This window comes from Cornus florida, unplaced genomic scaffold, assembly GCF_030987335.1.
Source record: "Cornus florida cultivar Cherokee Brave unplaced genomic scaffold, ASM3098733v1 CherokeeBrave_3.0.0_Hap2_Chr05, whole genome shotgun sequence".
Lineage (NCBI taxonomy): Eukaryota > Viridiplantae > Streptophyta > Magnoliopsida > Cornales > Cornaceae > Cornus > Cornus florida.
The window spans coordinates 55,674,912-55,684,805 of record NW_026775575.1 but is presented as its reverse complement, the minus strand read 5'-3'; the positions used below and the strand labels follow the sequence as shown (position 1 = coordinate 55,684,805).

Genomic DNA, 9,894 nt, shown 5'->3' with positions numbered 1-9,894 from the left:
ATAAAACAACATGTCAAAACCCCACTCACTCACTCATCATCACTTATGAAGCTACATGTTTACAATCGAGAATTACATATACTTACCCCTTTCCTCACACACTCACCCTTAAATTTTACATCTTTTTTTCTCCTCTCTCTAAACTCCTCACACCCATCTATATTTATAGAGTCTTCAAAACCCAATTCCTTATTGGATAAGTATTCCCTAACTTGCATACAAGAAGTTACCACATCAATCTCTAACTCTAAAATAGAAACTTAATGTGACAATTTCATTCACAAATTTCAACATTCCAAAACGAAAAAGGAAATTAATTTCTACACACAATTTTGAATCACAAACCTAATATTTTTAACATAAAAGCACGGTTCACAGCTTCTTCACCAAGAGATCAACCCCATATTGAGGTTTTATGACCATCTGCGTAATCGGTGAATGGACATACTTGGGAGAGAGAGAAATAGAGAAGTTGGAGAGAATCATAGCAATTAGTATCTGAAGTTCAAACATGGCCAAGTGCTGTCCAGCACAAACACGTGGCCCGAATCCAAATGGAATGTACGAGTGTGGAATCTTGCAAGCACCGGCGATCCCATTCGCGAACCTCTCCGGATTGAAGCTGAGTGCGTCTGGTCCCCATATTTCTGGGTCAGTGTGCATTGGGAGCACCATGGTGGAGAGGGTGACACCCTTTGGTATGTTAATGCCGCCAATCTTCATGTCCTTCAAGGCCTCCCTAGACAATGACGGTCCAGGTGGATACATACGCAACGTTTCTTGAATCACCATTGTTAGCTGCAGAGCATAATTAAATTTTTTTTACTGATAGTTCATATCATGTGTGCACATGTATGTGTGTGTGTATATATATATACACACCTGTTTCATTTTGCGAAGCATATCAGAATCTGGAATTTGGCCACCACAAACTCGAAGAACCTCTGCACGTACACGAGTTTGCCATTCTGGGTTTGAAGCCAATAACATGAGGCACCATGAAGCACCAACTGCAATGGCGTCATTCGCGGCCAAGTAGATGTTTTTGCAGTTATCAACGATGAATTGGTCCGTTTCATCTTGGCTAAGATCACTATTTTCAGCACCTTCAATCACCATCTGCAATAGGTCCTTCTCATACCCACTTTCCATCCTCTCCTTCACGACCACCAGGATCAATGCATGGATCTCCTTCTCTAATGCCCATGCTTGCCTATTGCTTTTAGTAGGAAAATAACTGAAACATATGTTTATGAATCAGCTAATTAATTAATTCATTTAAACGTTATATATAAATCATAAAATTAATATACCATTTTCTATTTTGTAGGTGGTTCTATGCTACAAAAAGAGATTATTCAGTTTGGTCTTGCTTTGGTAAATTCCTGAGGTGGAAAAACTGAGTCACCTAACGTTTAATCGGTAGTTTCCAGATTGGAAAATAATTTTTAGACAGATCTGATAAAGTGATTTGCTTGTTCAACCTAAGTATCACTACCCTTCGAAATTGGTTGCAATAAGTGGCACCAATACTAAAGCATCAAGTGAAGCTTGAATTTTTTTTTTTTTTTTAATTCTTTGATCTCTTATATCACTTGTAACTATATATAAATATATATATATATATATGAACAATATTTACCTATTCATGGGTTTCTGACTCAGTATTGTAGATGTGATCCAATTATAGATGCACACCTAGTCTACAATAACAAAAAGAGAGAAGCAATAAAATAAAAAAATAAAAATAAAAATGACTGAATTATTCTAAAAAAACATGTGATAGTAATTATAGATTATATAGTAAGCCGTGACAATGAAAGTATTGTCCTAAATGATTATTAAATTCCAATTCTAGCTCAAGTTTTGTGTTTGCTCCGAGAAATTGCTTTCTGTGTAGTATTGCATGCTCGGGAAGAAGCCTGCTTACCATGCACCAGGCACCCCAATGGAAAAAACTCTTTTTGAGATAACTTCATGGAGAGTTTTGAGCTTAACAAAAATCTGTTTTCCCTTGATGTAACTGCTTCCAAAACAAGCTCTTGAGATTACATCTCCAGAGAAACTTCTCATATACTCGTCGATATTTATGTCTGCAATTCCACCCTCAATCTCAACTCTACTCTTCCATTCATTAAGTAGTATGTCAGTGGATTTCAAGATAAGATTTATCATTCCCTGCAAGATTTAATTAATCGAGTTATACTTGTACACTTAATTTTATCAAACCAATTAATTTGTTTAAAATTCGTCAAAAACATACCATTACCGGGGTGGTAATTAACTCGTACCTTGACCTTGCCCATGTATAATTCCGGAGCGAGGATTTTCCTATAGCGAGCCCAGGTAGGTCCATTTGAAGCTAGAATGCCCTGGCCAAACAATGGACCGAACTCTTTGCGGTGAGATGACGGCTTCCCCAAGTCCAAGGATGTGGAGGTAGTAATCTCTTTCACCAAATCCGGTTGGTTCACATATAAAATTTGTGTGGTACCAAGTGAATACATGAACAAGTTACCTACAATTAATATTATATATGTAAATCAAGTACCAATCATTTATATATCTTTGTTCTTCAGATTGGGAAAAAAAAAAAATTGTAATTGAGAGGAGCCACACATGAAGCTAGGCATGGCGAAGGGTCCATGAAGCATATTGTGGCGACCTACGTGGACGAGACACTTACAAGTTACATAATTTTACATTTTTTGAAAAATGTGAAAGTGGAGTGCTTATATATACTACTTTTATACTGTAGCGACCTGTGTAAACGAGTGCCAACCACTAAAAAAGTTAGGCGTTACATAATTCCACGTCTCCTTAAAAAAGTAAATTTGAATTGCTTATATGTAAATGGCCTGAAACTTTTTGGGTGTAGAGCGCAAGGGCAAAACCTCCCCCCCCCCCCAAACATGCAGCACGTTTAGTTAAACTCAGGAATGGGCAGCTATATACACATATACATAATTTTGTATCATATAATATCAAATATATATATATATATATATATATATTAATATTGTCATATATGCATATATGGGAAAAGGAATAACATCATATCACAATAATATAGAAAAGATAAATCCTAATAGTTTAAGAGTGTATGGTCCTCCGGCCTCCCCAACTTTTGTGGGATTTAAGGAATAAGAAGGATAGCCATAACAATATATGCCTGTGTGTGTGTATTTTTACCATATTGCTTTCTCCAGTGCTCAAAATAGGGAAAGAGAGTGGCAACCAAATTGTGGTTGAGTGCGGTTTCACCGGTAGACTTCGCCGCTGCAGCCGGGGATTGCCACTTTTTGATCTCCAAGCGATTACCATGAAGCAAAGTTGGTGGCGGTCCACCAATTCCGTGCTTCCTCAGATGGATCGAACCCTCTCCGGCTCCGTCACCAGAGCCTTATACACAAGCACAAACACTCCCATAACACCAACCAAGAAAATGGACACAGAAATTTTTAACAGAACATGGGGCTCCATGTCCAATGTTCTATCACTCTCTTCCTCGCGGATGGATAATTAATTCTGAGCAAAAACAATGGAAAATACACATACAACGCAGATCAATTACATTTATTTGGAAGGAATAAAATCAGAATTTGAAAACACAGAGAGAAGAGAGTAAAAACAGGGGCAGCGACTTCAGGTTTTCATTCTTTTCTTCTGATGAAAAGTACAACCGACTCTGTATAACAAAAAATGATGTAAAGGAACCGAAGAGACGTGGACAATTATAAACCACACAAAACATAACCAAATGATGATATTTTAAAGATCATGATAAAGTTAAACTAACTATAGTTGTAACAGTGCACGTTAACCTCAACACTCACGCACTAGCTAATGCTATATTAATCTAGCTAATGCTGTATTTGTGAGCTGAAAAGCTGAATAGGACATGGAAAGTTAAGTTTAAAAACCATTTTAGAGAGATTTAATCACGTGCTTCTTTACCCAAATTAATTCAAGTAAATTTGCTGTTTAGTTAACAAGCACTTAGCAAAATAATAAGCAAGTAGAATTAGAGTGACACCAAATTTTAACGAGCGAGAAAAGTAAATGAAAAATCTTGAGGTTTTTTGTGCCTTCGGCCTTGTATGTGTACCATTGCAAATAAATTTGGAAAATTAATTATGCAATAAAAGAATTGTGGCTATAAGCACACAATCATGGTCATGAGAATATGTAAGTTGCATCAATAAGCATTTATTATCAAAGCTAAGTATGAATTGTGTACCTACTTACATACTTCTACACTAGTGTTGTAGCGCAACTCATCAAATCTAAGCATGAATTATCAAATCAAGTGCAAATACAACAATTAAGCACTGTTATTTAACCATCATCCACACAACTATAAGAGGTGAAGATGTTGAGATCAATCCACCACAATCAATGCATAAGACAATGTAGAGATCGATTGATTAAAGCATTAAACAAACAATTAATCTTGGTACAACCAAGTATAATTCGCAAGGTTAAACAATCTACACAAATAATCCCCAAATCAAAAACAAATGATACAATACTCAGCTTTGGGCTTCATCCAAGCCCTAAGAGAAGAACTAGCTAGCCATGGAGAATGATAAGATGATCATGGACACTCCAATCACCATCTCTAAGCACAGCCAAATATCTTCAATGGTGGAAAAGAGGAAGTTTAGAGAGAGAAAGTCTCCAACCCTGGCCCCAAATCCTTTTCAATCTGAATCCCGTATCAAATGATGTTTCATCCTCTACATATACTCGGCTTTTGCTCTAGGATGGTCAAATCTCAGCCCAAGGGTCATACAGTTCACGCACCGTCGGAGATCTCTCGAAGAGAACTCCATATCTAAATTTATAGGAAATCTACTGCGCACGCGATTGATCACACTTAAGACGTGATCGATTGCACTTAACAAGTGGACGGTAAATTCTACACTTCACTTTCCTTTTTGCTGCCCTTCTTTACCAAGATTCCGTTTGATCCTCCAAAACTTTAAGGCACTGGAATTAGCCCATTTTAGCCGTAAGAACCTGAAATCGACAATAAAGTACATTAAAACTAAAAATATATCAAAAGATAGAAATAAGGTGCTAATATGCAAAAATAAGGGCCGAGATATGCATATTTTGGCACTTATCATCAGACAAGGTAATTGTGGAAGGAAAAACCCCCACCAACTGCCACAACATACCATGTGGTAGTAAAATGCAATCCATTGCATTTTAAAACCACCCAAAGGCCCATTATCATTTAGGAGCCCAATAATAACAAACCACATGACAAGTCGGCCCGATTAGCAAAGGAAGCTCCACTTGACATGAAAATAGTCAGCCCAATCACGGTAAGCCCGTAACTCTATAACGCCCGTCAAAAAAAAAAAATAAGCACAAGATCAATATGTATAAATACCCACGTTTGGAAAGAATGTCAAAAAACGGCTCCATTTAATTCTCTAGAAAAAAAGCCTATAGATAGAGCATGAATAAGAATGGAAGATCATCGAATTCCCATCATTGTTCCTCTCTTCAAAATTGTCTGCTGTCTCCTTTATATTTCGTGTATTTCTCTCTGATTTATTTCTTTAAGTGTTCGGGAATGAGAAATTGCACCTACACTTTGGCACCGTCTGTGGGAAGCTCGATACAAAAAAAATACCTATTTTCTATCACTTTTATGCGACATCGTTCCGGAATGGCTACAGGATCAAACGCCGTACAAGCACAGTGACAGGAAATCATGCAGAAAATGCTTGAAGAGATGCAAGTGCAATTCGCCGTCCTTCGATAAGCCAACAAAGCCAGTGCAGCACAGATCAACGCACTAAAATAGACTCATGAAGGCAATATAGCTCAAATCAACACTATGCGCTAGGAAAATGAAGGACTTCGAGGCAATGCTTAGCAAAATGATCCACCGACCGACCCTCAATCCGAGCGTCAGAACGAAGATCCTCCTCTGGCGTTAGGTCTTAATAACCCTCCTTTCCAGCAAAGGGTTCCACGACAACAATTCGACGGAACACCGAACGATACCGAGGATACAGGAAACAATCCTATATCCTAGGGAACTCCGCTATGGGAGGGCCTTGAACCACCAAGGGCCCACCCTCAGATGATGCTAACTCAAGAAGAAAAGAGGCGTGGGTCTCGGCTGCTTGATGGATTGCGTCGTCTTACCATAAGCTTAAGAGAGTGTACATTAAGGCGAGGGCCAAGAGTTTTACATTTATAAAAGCCAATACTACCTTTCACTATAAATATAGCTAAGGCGAGTAGGGATCGTCCCAAGGGATTGGAGGGTCGGACAAGGTTGTAGAATTGCTATTAGGGCTAGTAGGTCGAGTGATCAAACAATTGGTTAGTTGGTTGATTAGAGAGCAACTAAATTGAACTAAGTGATAACAAAAGAATGCAATTAAGAGTAAATAAGAGAGAGAAGAGTCTTGGGGTTTAGAGATCACCACCAAGTAATGCATTTCTATACCGTTGACAAGTGATTAATGAGGGCAAAAGGTGTGTTACAATATTGGTGTGTGTGTGTGTTTGGTTTATTCAACAAGTAAGGATGACTAGTTAAACATGTATTGTCTAAACATCATGTGAAAGACACAATATATCTAAGCAATGAAGCATATATTGTCTAAACAACATGTGAAAGGCACAATAGATCAAAATAAGTCATTAATCCTTTCATTAAACTCACAATCTAAATACAACACAAGGTTAGAGACATATGCTACTTGCATTGAAAAGCTTGGATCATCAAACAACAAGCATGGATTATCCTCCCATTTAACACTACACTACAACTACACTACATCTACACTACTAGCATGAAAAAAAACTAGGGGAGAGGCACAATCCATCAAGGAATAAGTATGAACCATTAAGAAAATCACAAGAGCATTCCATTAAGCACTATGTTTTGACAATCTCTAAATCTATAGCATCAATACACATAGACATGCATCAATAACGTAAAATCTAGAGACAAGCACATGAACATCTATTCTAACATACAATTAATCAATTGAAAGCATTTAACCACATAAATCATTGAACAATCAAGATCTATATATATCAAAGTGTCAAAACATTAATTACAACACTAATCCCTCAATAATACACAAGATTAAGATATAGAAAGCATGCTTGGGGCTAACTCTAGCCCCAAGAGGATGTCTAGCCACTCATGGTGATGTTGCTCCAACCCTCAAGGGCTAACTCCATGGAAGAAATCTGCTCCTTGTTGATGAAGAACTCCAATGGTGTCTCTAGCATCCTCCTCTTTTCTTCTACACTAAGAATAGTCTCTCAAGTTGTATCTACCAAAATGCTAAGTCTCTTGTATATTGTCTCCCCTTCAAAAAGTGCATCATATTCATTTTATAGGTAGGTCAAGTGACACACCAAATGAGCTAGGGCAGTGTAAAGAATATTCTCTAATGATTGGATAGAGGACGGATTGAATAAGCTAGCTTTTTAACTTTTTCGCACTGGAGGAAGTTTGATCGATCGAACCTTGGACTTGGATCGATCGTACTGGCTGAGATCCATCGAACTGAGGCTGGATCGATCCAACTGGTTGAGCTTTTTGGGAAAAAACAAATCCGAGATATTTTGGGAGATATTTTGGGAAAAGGACAAAAGTGGTTAGTGGGTGGTACAGTTGTGGATAAGATCAATCATTTGAATAAGGACAAAAGTGTTCGATCGATCAAAGGGTGGTGTTGGATTAATCGAACTTTGGACTTTTTGCTTTGGGTCAAGGTTTGGATCTATCTTGAAGTGCTAAGATCGATCAGTGTTCGATCGATTGAACCTTGAAGTTGGATCGATCGAACTTTGCTTCTTCCCACCTTTGGCTTCATTTGTTTCCTTCTTTCTCTACTTTGCTCCTTTCTTTGTTTAATCCCAGAATTGCTTCAATTAAGCTCTTATTTGGCTGAGTTAGCTTATTTTCGGGATAAGTGCCTGAAAATGGAAATAATTCAAAATCAATCTAAAATAATAAAGTAAGATAGATAAAGGTACTAGAATGTCTAAGCTTAAGGGGTTTAAATACGCACTTTTCAACGCTCATCATACCCCCAAACCTAAATATTGCTAGTCCCTAGCAATGAACTAGGAAGTTAAGGAATGAAATGAACAACTATACAAGTATGAATCTAGAAAACAATAAATGGATAACGCCACTTTCGTAGGGAACACGATTGCACTTAGCACATGCAACAAGCCTTTTAAACCCCTAGGTTACCCCTAGTGGACGAGTGAAGTCTCGTGAGGGTTTCCAGAAATGGTACCCACAAACATTGAGCTCATTTTTTCAAAAGAAGTTCCAATATTACAAACAAGAATTGGGAGAAAACTACCTCAAGTATGCAATTTTTCAAACATTTCTAAGCAATCTCCCAAAATTTCAACATCAAGCAAGCAAGTATGGTCCTCCACACATCAAGAAAATGATCATTCAAATCAAAACAACTCTAGAATCCTTTTTGAGTGGACCGGCATCAAATGTGTTGCTATCTAAGCCAAGTAAAGAAATGATCACATCCTTACCCTCAAACTAACACACAAATCTAGTACCGATCATCAAAACAAAATGTGGACCTTTTATTAAAACTTTATTCATCTAGGTGCGCTTATTCTTTTCACTTGAATTTTTTTTTTTTTTTCTTTTTTTTTTTTATAGGATCAAAGATGGAAGCATGGTGCAATGTGTTGATCTATTAAGCTTTCTAGTGATTCATGAGGTCAAGCGTTAAGTCAATAACTCCCAAACCAGACGGCTTTAGGGTATTAGGCATTCAAATACCCCTACGGACTTACAAGCTCAAATCAATTAGGCTACAAATCAAGACAACAACCATCTAATCATTTCCCACTTCTCACCTTTTGGGAGAAGTCCTCACTTTTTTTATTACTTTTTCAACTTCTTCTTTTTTCTTTTCTTTTTTTTATTTTATTATTAACTTAGACTTTGGGCCCTTCACCTTTCGGCTTGAGAAGTTCAATGCTTGATGAAGCTAGAATCCCGGCTACTTAGTGAAAAGGGGTTGTTATCCACCTTTATCAAGAATGAAAGCTTTCAATGCACTACTAGCTCAATTGGGATATAACCAATTCAATAATCAACAAAGCATGTACCCCACAAATGAATGCTATCGTGCGCCTATGCTAGTGTAGAATTCTAGAATGAATCTCAAAACAATCACAAAATCAAGATGATATGGACCACAAATGCAAGCAAGATATCAATTTTTCAAAAAATTTACTCCTAAATGGTATCCACAAGGCATACAAGGAGTATTGGACTCTCAAGTCAAGTAATTTGTAAATTTTAAGCATACAATCCTTAAAAGATCAAAATTATAGCTAGATATGGACCAATCATAGAAATATCCCTCAATTACACAAGTCATGCTCAAAATTATTTCAAAATTTAAAGCTAACACTACAAAGCACCATTCCCCCCAAACTTAAATGGCACAATGTCCTCAATGTGCAAGAGAACAAAGGAAAGAGTATACCAGTGTAACCAAGGCATATAATGATCAGGACTGAAGTATCCAAAGTGGGTGGCATGGCCCCCCCAAACTTGGGATGAACTGTGGACCTGAAAATTGGCACTTGGATAAACTCATCGAATAACAAAATGGGATAAGTAGTGCACAGTGGACATGCAAGTGTAAATGGGATAAACAGATAAATAGATGAGAGAGGTATAAAGGTGGTCTTGAAAATTGGGAAGCACTCTCTCACTGAAGTCACTGTGATGCACCTGATGGAGTCAAACATACAGATATGAGAATATAATCATATGACATCCATAACAAAAATAGATATATAAAATAGATAAAGTGCAGGTACAACAAAAATATCAAAGCCGACAGACCGGCT

General features: G+C 37.4%; 1 pseudogene; it reads right to left on the bottom strand.

The window, feature by feature from the left end:
* Positions 1 to 226: 226 nt before the first annotated feature.
* On the bottom strand, positions 227 to 3,691 carry LOC132306524 (cytochrome P450 714C2-like; annotated as a pseudogene).
* Positions 3,692 to 9,894: the final 6,203 nt, after the last annotated feature.